Here is a 20,661-nt window from a genome sequence, read left to right as displayed (position 1 = left end):
CGCACCCCATCCCGCCCCAACCCAACTGGGTAAATCTTATGTCTTTAACAACACAAGGAAGGGATGACCATGTGGAAGGCAAGTTGTCAGTGCTCAGTTTTCAAATGCCAACAGTGTGGGTGCTGGGGGATTAGGGGAATAAAGATCGGCACCCGCTCTGTGCCTGCGGAAGCTGGGGGAGGTTGCCTGGGTGTGGCCGGGAGAGCCAGGGAACCCGGGAGGAGACGCAGAGAGGACCAGGGTGGGATCAGAAGGTCACAGCGTGGTCCAGACGATGTGCAGGACCAGATCCCATCTACCCCCAGCACTGTGGTACTGGGAAAGCCCTTTCATAACTTAGGTGTGATGCGAGATGGGGTGGGTGATGCTTGGGGGAGTCCTGAGATTGACTCATTAAATTTCTGCCGCTGGGTAGAACAGGGCACAAAATCGAGATCGAGTTGTTTTTGCAGAAAAACAGTTTTCTCCATCCCTCAATCCGTGGATTATGATATATCAACAATGAGCAGATCACAGAGCTGAGACACTAGGTAGGGGAGAGGGAGGCCCGTGGTCGAGGCCGGATGGCAGGATGCAGGGATCCAGGAAAGATGCCTGCGCACACACTGACGTTCGCAGTTTAGTGCCGGAGCATTCTGGCCTCTAAAGAAGGAACGGTACTTTGGAACAGGAATAATGCATAATCATTTTCCGTGGCCCGAGAAACCCTCAAGAGCATTCAATTCCCTTTTGCTCTGATTGCAGCCTCAGGAAGCAACCCTCAGATAGCTAATTTGGTTTCCGGGGTAACCTCCAGGGCATTCTGGCTTATTGTGCATCGAGCCTTTAGAGCCTGATTAAGGTGGTTGTGTGAGCCGGTCCAAGGGGTCTGACGCTGCAGGTCTGGGAGCCGAGCTCCAGACCTGATGACCCCACCGAGATGCTGCCAGGTTCGGACTCCAGCCCGGGGCAGAGTGCACGTCGGAACCCGGCAGGACCTGGGGGTTGGGAGGTGAAGGGCAGGGCGCAGGGGAACCCCTGGGATTGGCGCCTGCTGATGGGCTGTAAACCACAGCACCAGCCAGCTCCTCCAGGCCCTGCGACGGCCTCTTAGGAATTCACCCTGGGGAAATCATTTGAGAAGTGGGCCAAGATGTATGTGCGTGTTCATCCAGTGTTTTATAAATCTGGAAAAAATCACCCACTTATCAACACTCTTAGCCTCTTTTTTAATCCCCCCAAGAAGGGCAGACTGCCTTGCAGTGCCTCATTGGATGTGTATGGAGTCTTGGAGCCTTGACAAGTCTACGTTCTCCTACAAATGGATCTGGAGAGTCCGTTTGGAGGTTCAACAGGGGCGCAGGTACTCCCATACCCTTGACCAAAGAACCACCCACCTCTATGTGTGTGCTAAGTCACTTCAGTCATGTCCAACTCTTTACAACCCCATGAACTGTAGCCCACCAGGCTTCTCTGTCCATGGGGATTCTCCAGGCAAGAATACTGGAGTGGGTTGCCATGTCCTCCTCCAGGGGATCTTCCTGACCCAGGGATCGAACCCACGTCTCATGTCTCCTGAATTAGCAGACAGTTTCTTTACCAGTGAGCTACCTGGGAAGCCCTTGAAGGGTAATTTCACTTCAGAATAATCTCAAAGAAAGAGTAGAAAATCTTATCCAATTGGATAGCACAACATAACCAAGAAAGACACAAACAGAAATGCAATGATGTCTTAATCCTAGAGACTGCGTGGCTGTACCTCAGGGGCTGTCTGAGTTCTAGAAGAAGCAGGCCGGAGCCACGTCCCAGGCCCTGGACCTGTGCTGACCTCTGGGTTCATCCCTGCCCACTCTTCTCTGCCCCCTGGAAAGTTGGGGCTGCAGCTTTCTTGGCCAGGCGCCTCTCCTGAAGTAAACCAAGACCGTGACAGCCTCCTATAGGTCCCAGGCCTTGATCCCCAGGAAAAGAAACCGAACCAGAGAGTGGGAGATGGAGAAAAAGAAAAAAGAAACGAAGCATCTTAGACATTAAGGGGCTGGGTGGAGTTCCTCTTGCACTCAGTATTTTGATAATAGTGAGGGAGCGGGTGAGAAGGGCTCTGGGAGGACGGATGTTTGGTGGGCATAGATGTGGAGACTCTGAGGAAGGGGGACAGTTCTGATAGGTGTGGAGGTGGACACCCGGAGAAGCAGCTCAGGTAACTCCCTAGGGAGACACACAATGGTGAGAGTGAAGCTTGGGAAAGATTGCAGTTATGGAATTGTTTTATGATGGCCATGTGGGTGACTGGGGGTATAGCTCAGGGGTAGAGCATTTGACTGCAGATCAAGAGGTCCCTGGTTCAAATCCAGGTGCCCCCTGTCTCTTGGTTTTTGTCCTTTTTTTTTTTTTATAACTCCAGTGGAAGTTGTACCTCCTACTTTTACAGGGGCCCACCTTCTTATGCATTTAGCCTCAAGGAATCTAAATTTCCAACAAGTCGTAAAGTCTTCAGTGTTCCTCCTGTGACATTTCTCATGTGCTGTGTTTTCGCCTCCTCAGCCACATTGATTTCCTGGAGGCATAGAGGAAGTCTGCCGGAAGCTTTCTCTGTGTTTCCCTTGTGTCTAATTATTACCATCCTGATTTTATTTGTTTATCCCAAGCTAGCTTCAAAAAATAGGATCTGAGGCAGCTTGCAATAAAAGATACAATAAAAGTCCACCAACGGAACATGTATAAAAAGGCAAGCACTGACTTGTATGAGGTCATCAAAATCATAGAGACAGAAAGGACACTGGTGGGTACCAGGGGCCAGCGAGGGTGGGGATGGCCAGCTATCGATTTGTGGGGACAGAGGTATAGTTTGGCAAATGAAAAAGTTCTGGACAGTGGTGATGACTGTACAACATAAATGTACTTAATACCACTGACTCATAATCCTGAGTCACTCACTTGTGTCCCACTCTTTGCGACCCCATGGACTGTAGCCCACTGGGTTCCTCTGTCCATGAGATTCTCCTGGCAAGAATACTGGAGTGGGGTGCCATTCCCTTCTCTAGGGGATCTCCCCAACCCAGGGGTCGAACCTACATTACAGGCAGATTCTTTACCACTGTGCCACCTGGGAAGTCCTTACTTAAACATTTGGTTAAGATGATAAGTTTTATGCTACATGTATTTCGCCACGATTTTTAAAAATTGAAGGGAATAAATAAGGCAGTATCTCTGAGTTTTTGGGAATTAAACAGAAGTGAGAACATACGAGTTCATCAGCAGAGCAAAATATTTTATTAGCTCCTAAAAACACCAGGCATTCATATGATAGGTCTTTGTAGACAGAAGGTTGGTGAGATAATGGTTATTTCCAGGGCAGCCAAGTACAGTCACATAGATTGTATATTGCACAACTCCCCCAATCACATAGTCCCTGGAGTTATGCAACATACAGACCCTAGGTATTGGCCACAGTTTATCCTCTTTACAAAAAAAAAAAAGCATAAACTGTGTTCCACACACTTATATGTATATATATGTGTATAAATATATGTGTCGTGTGTAGGAGGCAGACTTACTAGTTAACTACCCAAAATACATTATTCTCTCTTAGAAATAGAACTCTGATTTTATACTAAGTGGTTATGTTTCCAGCTAAAAGATCACATTTTCTGGCCTCTCTTTGGCTAGGACAGGGAAATGAAGAATAAGAAGCAGTCAGCAGACAAGGTTTCTGAGAAACCTTTAAAGAAGAACAAACATGTCCTCTTCGGGGCCTTAACTCATGCTTCCTACTTGGAACACAGATGTGATGGCTGGAATGCCAGCTGCCAACTTGGACCATGAGTCAAGCCTGAGAACAGGACCCACATTTAAAAGAAGGCTGATCAAAAAGATGAAAAGAACTGGTGTCCCTAAAGACACCTGGAGTGGCCAGGTCACCAGACAGCCCTGGTCTGCTCTCCTCCACACACTCTTTTTCAAAAGACAGACAGATATTTCTAGCTTGTCTTCAGAGAAGACACAAATCCAGATGATTCTGAGGCTCATGCCCTTTCCCTATCAATGACTTTTCAAGCTCATCATCAATGACCTAGCTCAGTAGGTCTGAGATAGCTGATAAAAAAGGTTTTTCTAACAAGGCCATTCCTTACACCAGGAACATCCCATTGTTACAGTCAACCAGGTGCACCAAGGCCCTCTTAGCTCCCCTGTAACAAGCTGAAGCAGGGCAGGGGAAAGGTCCTTCTACAGATGCACTTTCCGTGGTGCGCCCAGTTCTTCCTCATGCACATCCACCTCTCTGCGGGATAAACAGAGCCCAGGGGACCGTGTGCATCTGGCTGCTTCCTTGCCTCCCTGTGTGCTAGGTCCCTTCAGTCGTGTCCAACTCTTGTGACCCCACAGACTGTAGCCCACCAGGCTCCTCTGTCCATGGGATTCTCTAGGCAAGAATACTGGAGTGGGTTGCCATTCCCTTCTCCAGGGGATCTTCCTGACCCAGGGATTGAACCCGAGTTTCATACTCTCCTGCACTGGCAGGCAGGTTGTTTACCAGTGATGCCACCTGTGAAGCCCTCCTTGCCTGTAAATCCCCCTGCTGCAAGAAATTCCTTTCTTGCACAATAGAAATGTATGGGGCAGGACAGCCATGCATTTGGGCTGGGAGAAAATATTTGTAAGTGGTGCAACCAACAGGGGCTTAATTCCCAAAATATACAAAAAGCTCGTAGAATTCAATTTTTAAAAAAAACTACCCAATCAAAAAATGGGCAAAAGACCTAAATAGACATTTCTCCAAAGAAAACATACAGATGTCCAAAAGGCACATGAGAAGATGCTCAGCATCACTAATTATTCAGTTCAGTTCAGTCGCTCAGTTGTGTCCGACTCTTTGCGACCCCATGAATCGCAGCATGCCAGGCCTCCCTGTCCATCACCAACTCCCAGAGTTACTCAAACTCATGTCCATCAAGTTGGTGATGCCATCCAGCCATCTCATTCTCTGTCGTCCCCTTCTCCTCCTGCCCCCAATCCCTCCCAGCATCAGGGTCTTTTCCAATGAGTCAACTCTTTGCATGAGGTGGCCAAAGTATTGCAGTTTCAGCTTCAGCATCAGTCCTTCCAATGAACACCCAGGGCTGATCTCCTTTAGGATGGACTGGTTGGATCTCCTTGCAGTCCAAGGGAGTCTCAACAGTCTTCTCCAACACCACAGTTCAAAAGCATCAATTCTTCGGCGCTCAGCTTTCTTCACAGTCCAACTCTCACATCCATACATGACCACTGGAAAAACCATAGCCTTGACTAGACGGACCTTTGTTGGCAAAGTAATATCTCTGCTTTTTGATATGCTGTCTAGGTTGGTCATAACTTTCCTTCCAAGGAGTAAGCGTCTTTTAATTTCATGGCTCTGATCACCATCTGCAGTGATTTTGGAGCCCAAAAAAATAAAGTCTGCCACTGTTTCCACTGTTTCCCCATCTATTTCCCATGAGGTGATGGGACCAGATGCCATAATCTTAGTTTTCTGAATGTTGAGCTTTAAGCCAACTTTTTCGCTCTCCTCTTTCACTTTCATCAAGAGGCTTTTCAGTTCCTCTTCACTTTCTGCCATAAGGGTGGTGTCATCTGCATATCTGAGGTTATTGATGTTTCTCCCGGCAGTCTTGATTCCGGTTTGTGCTTCTTCCAGCCCAGCGTTTCTCATGACGTACTCTGCATATAAGTTAAATAAGCAGGGTGACAATATACAGCCTTGATGTACTCCTTTTCCTATTTGGAACCGGTCTGTTGTTCCATGTCCAGTTCTAACTGTTGCTTCCTGACCTGCATACAGGTTTCTCAAGAGGCAGGTCAGGTGGTCTGGTATTCCCATCTCTTTCAGAATTTTCCACAGTTTATTGTGATCCATACAGTCAAAGACTTTGGCAAAGTCAATAAAGCAGAAATAGATGTTTTTCTGGAACTCTCTTGCTTTTTCGATGATCCAGCGGATGTTGGCAATTTGATCTCTGGTTCCCCTGCCTTTTCTAAAACCAGCTTGAACATATGGAAGTTCACCGTTCACATATTGCTAAAGCCTGGCTTGGAGAATTTTGAGCATTACTTTACTAGCGTGTGAGATGAGTGCAGTTGTGCGGTAGTTTGAGCATTCTTTGGGATTGGAATGAAAACTGACCTTTTCCAGTCCTGTGGCCACTTCTGAGTTTTCCACATTTGCTGACATGTTGAGTGCAGCACTTTCACAGCATCATCTTTCAGGATTTGAAATAGCTCAACTGGAATTCCATCACCTCCACTAGTTTTGTTCGTAGTGATGCTTTCTAAGGCCCACTTGACTTCACATTCCAGGATGTGAGTGATTACACCATCTAGGTGAGTGATTACACCATCATGATTATCTGGGTCATGAAGATCATTTTTGTATAGTTCTTCCGTGTATGCTTGCCACCTCTTCTTAATATCTTATGCTTCTGTTAGGTCCATACCATTTCTGTCCCTTATCGAACCCATCTTTGCATGAAATGTTCCCTTGGTATCTCTAATTTTCTTGAAGAGATCTCTAGTCTTTCCCATTCTGTTGTTTAAATGTAAATCAAAACTACAGAGAGGTACCACCTCACATCATCATTAAAAATTCTACAAATACTAAATGCTAGAGAGGGTGTGAAGAAAAGGGACCCCTCTCACACTGTTGGTAGGAATGTAAATTGGTGAAGCCACTGTGGAAAACAGTATGGAGGTTTCTCAAAAAACTAAAGAGAGTTGCCACATGAGCCAGCAATCCCACTCCTAGGCATCTACCCATATATGTGGTACAATGTGGTATAATGTAGAGTATATTACTCAGCCATTAAAAAGAATGGATAATGCAGCAGCATCAGTGGCTCTAGAGATTATCACACTAAGCAAAGTAAGTCAGAAAGAGAAAGACAAGTGCTATAGGATATCACTTATATGTGGACTCTAAACTATGACACAGGGCTTCCCTGGTGGCTCAGTGGTAATGAATCTGCCTGCCAATTCCGGAGACAGGGGTTCAATCTCGGACGCGGGAAGATCCCACATGCCTCGGAGCAACCAAGCCCGTGCACTACAACTACTGAGTGTGTGCTCTAGAGCCCTGGAGCTGCAACAACTGCGCCCATGTGCCACAACTACTAAAACTGCGCACTCTTACAGAGCCTGTGCTCCACACCAGGAGAAAGTGAAAGTGTTAGTCGCTCAGTCAGGTCTGACTCTTTGCAACCCCATGAACTGTAGCCCGCCAGGCTCCTCTGTCCATGGAATTCTCCAGGCAAGAATACTGGAGTGGGTTGCCATTCCCTTCTCCAGGAGATCGTCCCAATCCAGGGATCGAACCCAGATCTCCCACGCTGCAGGCAGATTCTTAACCATCTGAGCCACAGGGAAGCCCCATACCAAGAGAAATCCCCGCAATGAGAAGCCTGCACACCACAAGTAGAGCAAAGCCCATGCAGTAATGAAGACCCAGCACAGCCAAAAATAAATAAAATGAGTAAATAAAATTAAAACATGACACAAATGAACATATCTATGAAACAGACGCACAGACACAGAGAACAGATTTGTGGAGGCTGGGGTCGGGGAGGGGAGGAAAGATTGAGAGTTTGGGATTAGCAGATACAAACTACACAGGATGGATAAGCAAGGTCCTACTGTATAGTATGGGGAACTATATTCAGTATCCTCTGATAAACCATAATGGAAAAGAATATGAAAAAGAATACATATGTACAACTGAGTCACTTCTCTGTACAGCAGAAATTAACATGACATTGTAAATCAACTACATTTCAATAAAACTAAAAACATGAATTAAAAAGAAAAAGAAATGCGTGGTCTTATGCTGAGAGAGCGCAGGAGGAGCGCAATAGCCGCTCTTGTTTCTAATCGGTTATCAGCAGCTGAATGTAGTTCTTCCAGCAGTTGGAAAAGAGAGTTCTACAGAGATCAGGCACAAATAACTGGGCAGTTGTTGTTTTTGTTCAGTTACTAAGTTGTGTCTGACTCTGCAACCCCAGGGACTGCAGCACACCAGGCTCCTCTATCCTTCACTGTCTCCTGGAGTTTGCTCACATTCATGTCCACTGAGTCGGTGATGCCATCCAGCCATCTCATCCTCTGTCACCCCTTCTCCTTTTGTCTTCAGTCGTTCTCCTTCGTGCATCAGCCTTGTTGTGTTGGAGGGTCTTGTGTAACTCAATGAAGCTATGAGCCATGCCCTGCAGGGCCACCCAGGATGGAAGGGTCATAGTGGAGAGTTCTGACAAAACTTGGTCTACTGGAGGAGGAAATGGCAAATGACTTCACTATGCTTGCTGCGAGAACCCCATGAACAGTGTGAAAAGGCAACTTAGCAGAGTGATCATCCTCCCCAGAGTCCAGAGGAATGCGTGGTCAGCACTTGCCCTCTGACCAGTGCTGCTCAAAGTGGGGTCCAAGAACCAGCCCACGACCCCTTCATTTATGTTCAGAAATTCTACCATCTGACGTTGGCCAGCTCTGGTTGCAGTGGGTCTCAAAGTCCACAGGTCTGATGTACTCGTATTGAGCTGTGATAGCTTTTTAAGAAAATAAAAATAAAGCTTGTCCTTGACCAAAGGTAGTGGGAATCTCCATGGAGAAGGCAATGGCACCCCACTCCAGTACTCTTGCCTGGAAAATCCCATGGATGGAGGAGCCTGGTAGGCTGCAGTCCATGGAGTCGCGAAGAGTCGGACACGACTGAGCGACTTCACTTTCATTTTTCACTTTCATGCATTGGAGAAGGAACTGGCAACCCGCTCCAGTGTTCTTGCCTGGAGAATCCCAGGGATGGCGGAGCCTGGTGGGCTGCCGTCTATGGGGTCACACAGAGCTGGACACGACTGAAGCGACTTAGCAGCAGCAGCAGTGGGAAACTCACTGCTTTCATTAATGTCCTTCAGGGTCCTTCTCTCAGCATCCTAGGGCTGCAGCAGTACAGCACGACAGGCTTTTGCTTGCTGTGGCCCTTGGGCACTTGGGTACCAGCCACAGAAGGTCGATTAAGCTGTAAACATTTATGAAACATATATATCTCACTAGGTAGGAGTGGTGGAAAATGAGTCTCCAGACTAACCTTCCAGGAACAGTGCCCTGAGCTAAGGTGCAGAACTGGCCTGATGTGGACCCACCAGCATGGGGCTGACGTCGCCCAGCTGGAGATGCCAGTTTCCATTCTCACCAGAAACCAGCCTGTGCACCACACCTGCGCCAAACACTCAAGCCCTGAATGCTGGACAATGACACCATCCAGGCAAGCAAACTGGACTCTATACCTCCCTCTCCCCTCTTCAACCCTTACACAAGCACATCTTATTATTGGTTGTTTCTATTCAGTCACTAAGTCATGTCCGGCTCTTTGTTGAACCCCATGGACTGCAGATGCCAGGCTCCCTTACCCTCCATTATCTCCCAGAGTTTGCTCAAACTCATATCCACTGAGTCAGTGATGCTATCTAGCCATCTCATCCTCTGCTGCCCCCTTCTCCTTCGGCCTTCAATCTTCCTGAGCATCACGGTCTTTTCCGATGAATTGACTCTTAACATCAGGTGGCCAAAGTGTTGGAGCTTCAGCTTCAGCATCAGTCCTTCCAATGAATATTCAGGGTTGATTTCCTTTGGGATTGACTGGTGTGATCTCCTTGCTGCCCAAGGAAATGTCAAGCATCTCTAGCATCACAGTTCGAAAGCATCAGTTCTTCAGCACTCAGCCTTCTTTATGGTCCAACTCTTGCATCTGTACATGACTACTGGAAAAACCATAGCTTTGATAGTACGGACTTTATTGGCAAAGTGATGTCTCTATTTTTAATACACTGTCTAGGTTTGTCACAGCTTTCCTTCCAAGGAGCAAGCATCTTTTAATTTGGTCCTACAGTCACCATCCACAGTGACTTTGGAACCCAAGAAAATAAAGTATGTCACTGCTTCCATTTTTTTCCCCTTATATTTGCCATGAAGTGATGGAAGCCTGGACCTATTCCAGAAACTCAAAGGAGCCTGAGAACAGAGTTTTGTAACTTCTTTTTTGAGAGTACAGGTCTTGCAAGGAAAGAAATTCTCCATACACAACAAGGGGATTTGAAAGGTTCTGCACAATCAGAAAACATGGAAATTTCCTTTGCAATTACATCAGATTTTTGAATACTTAGTACCAAGAATAAGAATGCAAATGATTTCATTATTGATTTTGCATATTAATTACATGTAGCAGTGATAATATCTTAGATATCTTGTGTTAAATAAATAGATCATTCAAATTAATTTCAACAATTATTTTTGTTTTTTAATGTAGCTACTAGAAAATATATAATGTACTTGGGGCTTGCATTATATTTCTGCTGGACAGTGTTGCTCCAGATGAAGCATGACCTCAGAATATAACACCTAGATAGTGTCACCAATGTGGAAAGGATGGACTATATAATTAGGGGTGGTGGGATAACTGGCTTCTAAAAAAGTCGCATAAAATCCCTACTTCACTCCTTTACCAAAAAAAAAAAAAAAAAAAATCAGATGGATGAAAGACCTAAACAGGGCTTTCCTGGTGGCTCAGAGGGTAAAGGATCTGCCTGCACTGCCAGAAACCCAAGTTTGATCCTTGGGTCAGGAAGATGCCCTGGAGAAGGGAATGGCAATGCACTCCAGTATTCTTGCCTGGAGAACTCCGTGGACAGAGGAGCCTGGCAGGCTACATAGTGCACAGGGTTGAAAAGAGTTGGACGTGACTGAGCAACTAAATTTTAAAGACCTAAGTATAGACTCAGACTTTAAGAACATACAAAATGCAATTGTCTTAGTTTGTTGGGGTGCTATATCCAAATACCAGAGACTGGGTGGCTTATAAACAATAGAAATTTGTTTCTCACAGGTCTGAAGGTTGGGAAGTCCAAGATCAAGGTGCTGGCATGTCTGGTGTCTGATGATAACCCTCTTTCTGGTTTGTGGGTGACTGTGTTCTTGCTGTGTCCTCAAGTGGCAGAGGGAACAAGAGAGCTCTCCTGGGTCTCTTTCATAAGGGCACCAATCCCTTTCAGGAGGGCTCCACCATCATAACTTAATCACCTCCCTGAGGCCCCACCTCCGAATATCATCACATTAGGGATTAGGTTTCAATGTACGAATTTTGAAAGGGAGGCCCACAAACATTGCTTATAAAATATGTATAACTCAGGGAAGGCTTTCTTAAACACAACTTCAAAATCACAAACTGTAAAAGATAAATTTGGCTGTATCAAAATTTACATTTTTATATGACAAAACATTCCTTAAACAAGAGACTCTGAATTTTGTAACACACACGATTGGAGAATAGATTTGCACTAGAATATAAGCAAGATGAAGAGTTTGTGGAGATCTTTTGCAAAATGTTATAAATATGCTTAACACTATTGAACTGTCCACTTTAAAATGGCTAAGATGGTAACTTTCATGTGCTTTTTACCACCATTTAAATTTTTAAAATTATTTAAAAAGATAAGAACTCCTATAGAGCAAACAGGGGGAAAAAAAGTTAGCCCAGTAGAAAAATGGACAAAGACAGATAAGCAATTCACAGAAGAGGGATTTTTAAAAATATTTTATTTGTTTATTTCTTCATTTTGGCTGGGATAGGTCTCAGTTGCAGCATGCAGAATCAGGGATAGAATCTGGGTCTCCTGCACTGGGAATGAGGAGTCTTACCTACTGGACCACCAAGGAAGTCCCCAGAGAAGAGGTATCTTTATGACAAATAAACACATGAAAAGATGCTCAACATTGTTAGACATCAGATAAATGGAAAGTGGTTAAAATGATAGAGAGGCAACATTTTTATCCTCTTTCAGAATTTAGGATAAGTTGAAGTCTAACTAGATCAAAAACTGGTGAGGAGTGCAATGGCATTTTCATTCGCTAACAATGTGAGTATAATTGCTACACTCATGGAGAAAATCTTGGCAATAAAAATAGTAAAATAAATATTAAAAATTACAGAAAACTGTAGTCATAAAATTTTAAGTGTGCATAAAATCCAGATATTTTATTTCTGGGTATTTTCCCTTGAGAAGTTCTACATAAATGCATCAGGAGATAAGTACAAAGATGTTCATTGCAGCTCTACTGTTAATGTGCCAAAAAACAGGGAACATTCTTAGTGTGTCCTTTAATAGTAGGATAGGTAGATAAATAAAACTTCCTGAATTCTTATAATATATAAAATAAAACAGTTAAAAGGAAGTTTAAACTGAGTGACCAAGAGACAATAGGTATTAGGTCCCCAGGGCAGGAGTCACCACCTCATCTGTGTGAGAGGGTCAGGTTGCAGGAGGTCAGAACATTGGTGAGGAACACTCTTCTGAAGAGATGAGTCCTGAGGATCACCCTTAAGTCTAGCGAAGGGGCTGCGCGGGGTCCACTCAAGGCCTTGGTTCACGCACTCCGGAGTTGGGGTTTGCAGTGAGGTGTGTCCAGCACAAAGCTCTGTGGGTGTAGGGGAGCCGACCGCTCTTGGGAATCCCCTTGTTTAACCGGAATGGGTGGAAATAGAAGGCACCCGAGTATTTTTCCCCAGGCCACGCAGGAGAGAGCCATTTTGCAGCAAATCAAATTCTGTGCAAGGACGGGTCACAGGCCTCAGCAGAGAGTCTGAGCAGCACAGACCCTGGAACGCCAGGAGAATGCTTTGAGAATGCTTTGCCAGGTCACGGGAGCAGTGGAATGGTCCCGATGGAGGCCTGCGAGGAATTTCATGGAAATGCCCAAGAAGTCATTTCAAATACTTGCCAGGCCCAGGGAAAGCAAATGTTATTTGACTACAGTTCTGATCAAGGGAGAACCTTCTCATTCTCCTCACCTCTCCTCTTTCCCTTCCCTCCTCCCCACTTCTTGGGCTAGCAAAGAATACTGGAGGAGGAGAAAGAGGAAGGACTATGTCTCAGCTCCTCCCACTTCTAGGGGTGGAGAGAAGTTGAGGGCAGCTCTGCTGGAATCCCTAGGTGGTCTAGTGGTAGTGGTGCTGCACTGTTATGGTAGTAGGCCCAGGTTCGATCCCTGACTGTGGAGTTAATGGCCTAGAAGGAAGAGGGCTTCAGGATATTGATTTTTACAGGAGGCAGAACTTTTCTCTTTTTTTAGCTGCACTGTGCGGCTTGTGGGATCTCATTGAACTGGCCACGCACTGAAAACACCCCAACCCACTAGGCCACCAGGGAACTCTCGAGATTGGATGTTTTAATTACGAATTCAGGAGGCAACCACAGGACTTTCTGCTACCTATGCATGATCTTTAAATCACTTGGGCAGGGGAATTGCCTGGAAGTCCAATGGTGAGGACCCCACGTTTCCACTGCAGGGGGCAGGGGTTCCACTGCTGGTCGGGGAAGTTTCTGCATGCCACGTGGCACAACCAAATTTTAAAAAGAAGTCACTTGGGCAATAGAAACAGCTCATTGAGAAAGTATAAAGGGATAATGAAAGCAAAAATGAAGTTGCTTTTACTATTACCTCTTTCGTCCTACAAGTCAATGTACCAGAAACAGGAGCGACAAAGATAGCTCTCAAAATATGATGTCGTATGCAAAAGAATTCAAGCTACTGGAATTCCCTGGTGGTCTAGGGGTTAGACTCTGCACTTCCACTGCAGGGGGCCTGGATTTGATCCATGTTGGGGAACTAACAGCTCCACAGAACTATACATTCTGTGTTATCCCTTTTGGTTTTAGTAAAGATACACAGAACAAGGCTAAATACTGTTACTGAATATAGAAATATTAAAAATGGGACTGTATCTCAAATACATGAAGTGGTCAAAATTCAACCAAAAATCCAATTAGAAAATGGGCAAAAAAAAAAAAAAATGGGCAGACATTTCAGAGAAAAGTATATACAGATGGCAAACAAGCACTTGAAAAAACGTCATCATCATTACCTGTTAGGGGAATGCAAATTAAAACCACAGTGGAGCATCACTACACACCTAGAGCATGACTAAAATTAAAAAGGTGATAATACCAAATGCTGGTGAGGATACAGACAAACTGGGTCACTTGTGTATGGCAGCTAGGAATGTAAAGTGGCACAACCACTCTGGGAAACCATTTGGTAAGTTCTTACAAAACTAAATGTATGCTTATCTATGTGATGGTTAATTTTGTGTGTCGACTTGACTGGGCCACGGGGTGCCCAGATACCTGGTCAAATTTGGTGGGTCTGTGAGGGTGTTTTTGGATGAGATTGATGCCAGGGGAAGTCAGCTGCTGTGTCATGAGGATGCCCTGTTGTGTCGGAATCAGCCTCCTGCCAACAGTCCATGAGGAATAGTTCTTTTTCCAACAGCCGTGACAGTAAGCAGCTTAGAGCAGCTCCTCCCACCCCAACTGAACCATCAGATGGTTGCAGCCCCAGCTGACATCTTATCCACAGCCTCATGAGAGACCCTGAACCAGAATTGCCCAGCTCAGCCACACCCAGATTCCAGAGTCTCTGAAACTTGCACGATATGATGAAGACTCACTGCTCTAAGCTGCTGAGTTTGAGGGTGTGTTGTTATGCACCAATATCGAGTTAATATCGAGTCCTTCTACCTTCAACCCGACACTGCCCTAGCATCAACCAAGCCCCTGGACCACTTTGGGAAATGACACAAAAGACGGTGACTGGGCAATGAGAGAGAAACCCAAAGACACAAAAAGTTCTGAAAATTGACATCAGCGTGGATGGCAGGGGATGGCTAAAGGAAAGACAGGGAGGAGAAGTGAGCAGTGGTGGGAAGGATACATGAGACTGAAGGCTGAAATAACAGTTCAAAAATTCAAGGGCCTTATACAGACAGGGAATCTGGAGGTGAGCTAGGAGAGAGGGTCAGCTCTGTCCTACATTACAGGTTATTTGAAAGTGGTCACAACTGAGAAGCTGCCAATGAACATCTGGGCTTCATCTTCAGGTACAGACTTTAGGGACCTTCCAAGCTGGAGCCAAGAAATGATGGTCCTTTTTGGAAAAGGAGGATGGTTATGGCATAAAGAGGGATGTGTACAGTTGAATGGGACTGACGATTCTGCTGAATCAGAATGGCAGCCTGTCTGAGTGGAATTGTAAAGAACTTTGGTAATTACACATTGTCATTGCCACCCGGGGGTATAGCTCAGTGGTAGAGCATTTGACTGCAGATCAAGAGGTCTCTGGTTCAAGTCCAGGTGCCCCCTTTGAGAGTTCCCTTTTCCTCCTTGGGTTGAATTGAGAGACCACTCAGAGACCACTCTCAAAGGAGACCTGGCTGGACCACCCTGATGGCCACCCTTAGGATTCAGGCTCCAGTCAGACACTCAGCACTGCCTTGAACATCAAGGATAAGACCATACCCATCCCCTGTTTCCTGGGGCCCTAGTGGTTCCAGATTCTGTATTATCCAGGGTCCAGTCCAGAGACAAAAACCACACTGGTCATTTAAACAGAATTTAACATAAATAATTGTTCATCTATGTGTCAGTTTCCTAGGGCTGCTGTAACAAAGTGCCACAAAATAGATGGCTTAAAACAATAAGCATTTACTGTCTCACAGTTCTGGAGGCTACAAGACTGAAATCCAGGACTGGGCTCCCTCTGCAGACTCTCAGGAAGGCACCTACCTGGCCTCCTCCTAGCTTCTGGTGGTGGCTGGCAATCCTCAGCATTCCTTGGCTTGTAGACACATCACACCAGTCTCAGCCTCTGTGTTCACATGGCTGCATTCTCCCCGTGTGTCTCTTCTCTTCTTATAAGGACTCCATCTGACTGGATTAAGGGCCCATTCGAATCCACTGTGATCTTGTCTTAATTAATCACATCAATGATGTTGTTCTGTGAGTAAGGACACATTCTGAGGTTTGGGGGGCTAGGATTCAACACATCTTTTTGGGGAGGGGGGCAAAATTGAATCAGAAATCAGAGAACTAAAAGGGTGAAGGGGAAGTATCAGGGAGGGAGGACCTGCAAGAAGCCTCTCCCACTCCCGGGCCGTGGACATGGTAAGAGGAGGATGAAGTCTGGTCTTCCAAGTCCGGGGAGGATCTCTGTAGATCCGGGACCCCCACTCCTAGGGAGGTGCTAGTGTCCCTGAGGAGACCTGACAAAGCTGGCCTGTGAGCACCAATCTGCAGGCGGCAATCCCCTGGGATGGACTGTGACCACCAGCTGAGACGGACAGGACCCCAGCAGGCAGAAAGGACAGCTACTGTTGCCCCGCAGTGTCCCCCAGAGGCCTGGGGGCAGGACCAACCAGGAAGCCAGCTGGCAAGGGACAAGAGAGGTTTACAGAGACCAGATCACAGAGCAGGACATGGAAAGGCGGGCTGGGAGCTTAGAGACAGTCGCCGCTTCTGACAGTTCATCTCACCCAACAGTGAAAGGGTTGACTCTATGGAGATTCGGAGCAACGAGAGAGAAGCCAGCCTGCGTCCTAGGGTGTGGCATTGTGCAGAGACCTCTGACCCATATCCAGTCCATGTGTGTCCTGTCTTGAAGGTGTTGTATGCTTGGCCAGGCCAGTGGGGACTTTGGGTTTCAGGTGCTCAGCACGAAAACCTCTGTCGATCCTTCCAGCCTCAGGGCAATGCTCTCCAGGTTGCGCCCTCCTCCAGGACTGACGGTGCAGAGATTGTGAGCTATGGGAGAAAGGAACCTGTTGCTTCTACTCAGGCAGGGAGGTGCATTAGCTGTAGAGCAGGTCAGGCCACTCAGCAACCCATCCTGGAGGGACGCCTGGGGCAGCTCGGGGTGTGGCAGCACAGGCAAAGGTGCTAATTGGACCTGGCTAGTGTGGCAGGGGGTATAGCTCAGGGGTAGAGCATTTGACTGCAGATCAAGAGGTCCCCAGTTCAAATCTGGGTGCCCCCTACTCTTTTAGTCACTTATAGTGAGAGAGTTCCAATTTCCTCTCCTCTTGCTGAATCTGGCTTCTGTAGCAGGTGAAGAGTCAGAGGAGACCCTTCTGACCAAGGCAGCTTTGCTCAAATGATGCATTTGTCCTCCTCCTCTGATCCTCCCCAGGTCTACCATGAGATCCAGGGTGTACACTGATCTCCTGGCTGAAGATGAGGACTTTATCCTTTGAAGGTAGCCAGAGAGAAATCTGAGATCACCAACAGAGGAAGAATAGCTGAACTGCTGGCTGATTTCTCAACAATTGCAAAAGAAGCCAGAAGCTAGTGCAATAACGCAAGCAATATGTTGACAGGAGACAACAGCCAGCTTAGAATTCTATTCCCAGCCAAACCATTCTTCGTGAACAGACGCAAGCTGTTGGAGAGCGTACGGCCAACAGACGCTCACTAAAGAAAATTCTAAAATATATGCTTTGGAGAAAAGTAAAATGATTCCATATGGGAGCTCTGAGATGCAAAAGGGATGTTGAACAATTAAACTGGTAGATATGCTAGTAGATCTAAAAGTCATTGTCCAAAGAATGTTAGTGTCTAATTTATAAAGTTTTTTAAAAGATAGAATGAAAATACTGGCTAACAATAATATTTTAGGAAAGCACTGATAAGAATTAAGATGTCTTTGTGTCGTCTGGGAAGAAGATGAAGATATTAACTTTAGAGTTTTAAAGTTTACATGCAGAAATTTCTAGTATATCATTCTAAAAGCTATAATTTTGCCAAGCAAAAGAGGGTATGGGAATGGAGGATATATATTGGTAGTCTTGCTAAGCACTCATTAATTCTAATATTTTGTTGATTCTTTTAGATTTCCTATGCAGATGATCATGTCATCCAAGAAATTTGAAATTTCAATTTCTTCTTTCCAATCTTTATTTCACCTCTTTTTCTTTCCTTATCATAATGACTGCTGCTGCTGCTAAGTCACATCAGTCGTGTCCGACTCTCTGCGACCCCATAGACGGCAGCCCACCAGGCTCCTGTCCCTGGGATTCTCCAGGCAAGAACACTGGAGCGGGTTGCCATTTCCTTCTCCAGTGCATGAAAGTAAAAAGTGAAAGCGAAGTTGTTCAGTCACGTCCGACTCTTCGCGACCCCATGGACAGCAGCCTACCAGGCTCCTCCGTCCATGGGATTTTCCAGGCAAGAGTACTGGAGTGGGGTGCCATTGCCTTCTCCTAGGACCACAAATATCATGTTGAATTAATGTGTTGATGGTGGATATCTTATTTTATTCTGATTTCAAATGAAAAGTTTTCAATATTTCACCATTAAGTACATGTTGTGGACTATACTTTTTGTAAATGGTCTTTATCACATTAAGGAATTTTACTTCTATTTCTAGTTTGCAGAAAAAATTTTTTTATCATGATCAATGTAGAATTTTCTCAAAACCACTCCTTTTTTGTACCTTTTGAGATACTTGTATAATTTTTCTCCTTTAGTCTAGTAACATGGTGAATTACACTTACTGTATTTTATAAAATTAAACACAAATTTTCATTCCAGATATTAACCTACCTTGATCATGAAGTGCTATCGTTTTGATATATTTGTGGATTCAATTAGACAATAATTAAATTTTTTGCACAGAACCTATGTTTATGTGTGATATTGACATACATTTTTTATACTATCCTTGTTGGGTTTTGATATCAAGTTTGTGCTAGTCTCACAAAAGAAATTTTAGAATATATACATCTTTTCTATTCTTAGAAAGATTTTTATGTAAAAATAAAGTTATTTCTCATTAAGTATGTGATAAAACTCACCAGTAAAACCCTTATCTGGATTTGGGGGAGAGGGAGCTTCAAATAACTGTTTTAAGAAAATAACTATTTAAAACTTAGAGGACTAGTCATCTTTTCTCTTTCTTCCTGTGTCAGCTTTGGTAAGTTGTAGCGTTTTTAAAGTACTTGCTAAATTTCCACATAACAAAATCGTAAAGTCTTTGGACTCTTAAAACATGATGGATGGATTCAGATTCTAGATCGTAACTGAGTGACCTTGGCAAACATGTTTAACTCTCTCAGTCTTAGTTTTGTCATATATAAACTGGGCATGATAATAGAAATGAGCAAAATAATAGAGCCTAGTTTGTGGAGTTTTGTGAGGATAAATAAATTTAGTATTTTTTAAATGTATAGAAGAGTGCCTTCCACATGGTAAGTTCTTTGTACAGGTTTGTTAGATTTAAAATTTTGTACGTTAGTTTTCATAATGTTCTATGATTATTATTTTGAAGTCTAAAGATTGTGCAGCTTTTCTTTCTAATTCCTGCTTTTGGTTAATTTTGTCTGTTGTCTTGTTTTTCTTATCAGTTTCATCAAAAGTTAATTCTGCTCTTCAAAGGCTAACTTTTGGTTTTGGCAGTCATCTCTGCTGTGTGTTTGTTTTCCATTTTATTGATTTCTTTTCCTGTATTTCCTTTGTTTCTCATAGTATTCTTTCATCCAGTCTTTCCCCTAACTTTTTATTTTTTTCCCCCTAACTTTTTAGATGGATTCTTTATTTATGTTTATTCTTCTTTTCTAGTATATTGCTCAAAGCTGTATTTCTCTAAATGCTGATTTAGTATCTGTCAGTGGATAAACAGATAAAGAAAATATGGTGTATATATATACACAGTGGATTATTATTCAGCCATTAGAAAGAAGGAAATCCTGCAGTCTGCAATAACATGGATGGAAAAGGAGGGCATTGTGCTAAGTGAAATAAGCCAGACAGGAAAAGGCAAGTACTGTATGGTATCATATGTGGAATCTAAAATAAAACCTTGAGGACTTTTATTTTTGAAGAAACAAAACAATTCAACCTCATTAAAAAAAAACTTTTTGGTGGTGTCACACAGCATAAGGGATCTTGTTTCCCTGACCAGGGATCAAACCTGTACCCCCTGCATTGGAGTCAGAGTCTTAACCACTAGACCACCAGGAAAGTTCTCAGCCAAGAGTTCTTGCAGTGACTGTTTTCTTTCAGTTCACCGGACTCAGGATCCCAGCCCAAAGCCAGAGATGCTTCTACCGGTGTCTCTACTCCAGGTGGGGGCAGAATCCTGACGTTCATCCCCCTGGTCCTGAGAGGCTTCCACAAGTTCCATGATCATCCCAGTTGCCTCTTTTGGACTGAAAAACTCACACTCAGGGCCAAAGCAGCCTGTAGTTTGGAGCTTTAACTTCCTGTTTTCCCATCATTTCCAAATCTCCACCTTGCATTGTCTAAAGTTAGCTCTTTGATTCTTTTAATGAGCTGCTTTTAATAGTTTTCCAGGCTTTTAATTTGTCTTCATAGCAAACAGTGTTTCAAATTACCTTGTGCATTAAGGAATGCTGTGCTTTGCTTAGTCGCTCAGTCATGTCTGACTCTCTGTGATTCCAGGCTCCTCTCTCCATGGGATTTCCCAGGCAAGAATCCTGGAGTGGGTTGCCAGTCCCTTCTCCAGGGGATCTTCCTGACCCAGGAACTGAACCCAGGTCTCCTGCTTTACAGGCTGATTCTTTACCGATTGAGCTACGAGGGAATCTTTTATACCATTTATTCTTTTGTTTTACTAAGATTTTTTTCATTACTAACATTTTTCTCATTTATTCATTGCCTCAACATATAAGCATCTACTTTGTCTAGATACAATGAAAAACATATAATGGAAAACAAAGAATACACTATCCCTGCCTTCTTGGAGCTTATAGTCAATCTATTAAAGGAGAAATAACATCACATAGTCATACCAAGTGACATGAAGAGACAGTGCTGAGAAATA

General features: G+C 44.5%; 3 non-coding genes across 3 annotated transcripts; all 3 read left to right on the top strand.

Moving 5' to 3' along the window:
• The first annotated feature begins 2,267 nt into the window (after window positions 1-2,267).
• Window positions 2,268-2,339, top strand: TRNAC-GCA (transfer RNA cysteine (anticodon GCA)). Its single transcript has one exon. It is a non-coding gene; the product is annotated as a tRNA-Cys (tRNA).
• A 12,777-nt stretch (window positions 2,340-15,116) lies between these two features.
• On the top strand, window positions 15,117-15,188 carry TRNAC-GCA (transfer RNA cysteine (anticodon GCA)). The gene has a single exon. It is a non-coding gene; the product is annotated as a tRNA-Cys (tRNA).
• Window positions 15,189-16,785: 1,597 nt separating this feature from the next.
• TRNAC-GCA (transfer RNA cysteine (anticodon GCA)) lies at window positions 16,786-16,857 on the top strand. The gene has a single exon. It is a non-coding gene; the product is annotated as a tRNA-Cys (tRNA).
• Window positions 16,858-20,661: the final 3,804 nt, after the last annotated feature.

The sequence above is a fragment of the Dama dama genome, chromosome 18 (assembly GCF_033118175.1).
Source record: "Dama dama isolate Ldn47 chromosome 18, ASM3311817v1, whole genome shotgun sequence".
NCBI classification, from domain to species: domain Eukaryota; kingdom Metazoa; phylum Chordata; class Mammalia; order Artiodactyla; family Cervidae; genus Dama; species Dama dama.
This window is presented reverse-complemented; position numbering and strand designations above follow the sequence as displayed.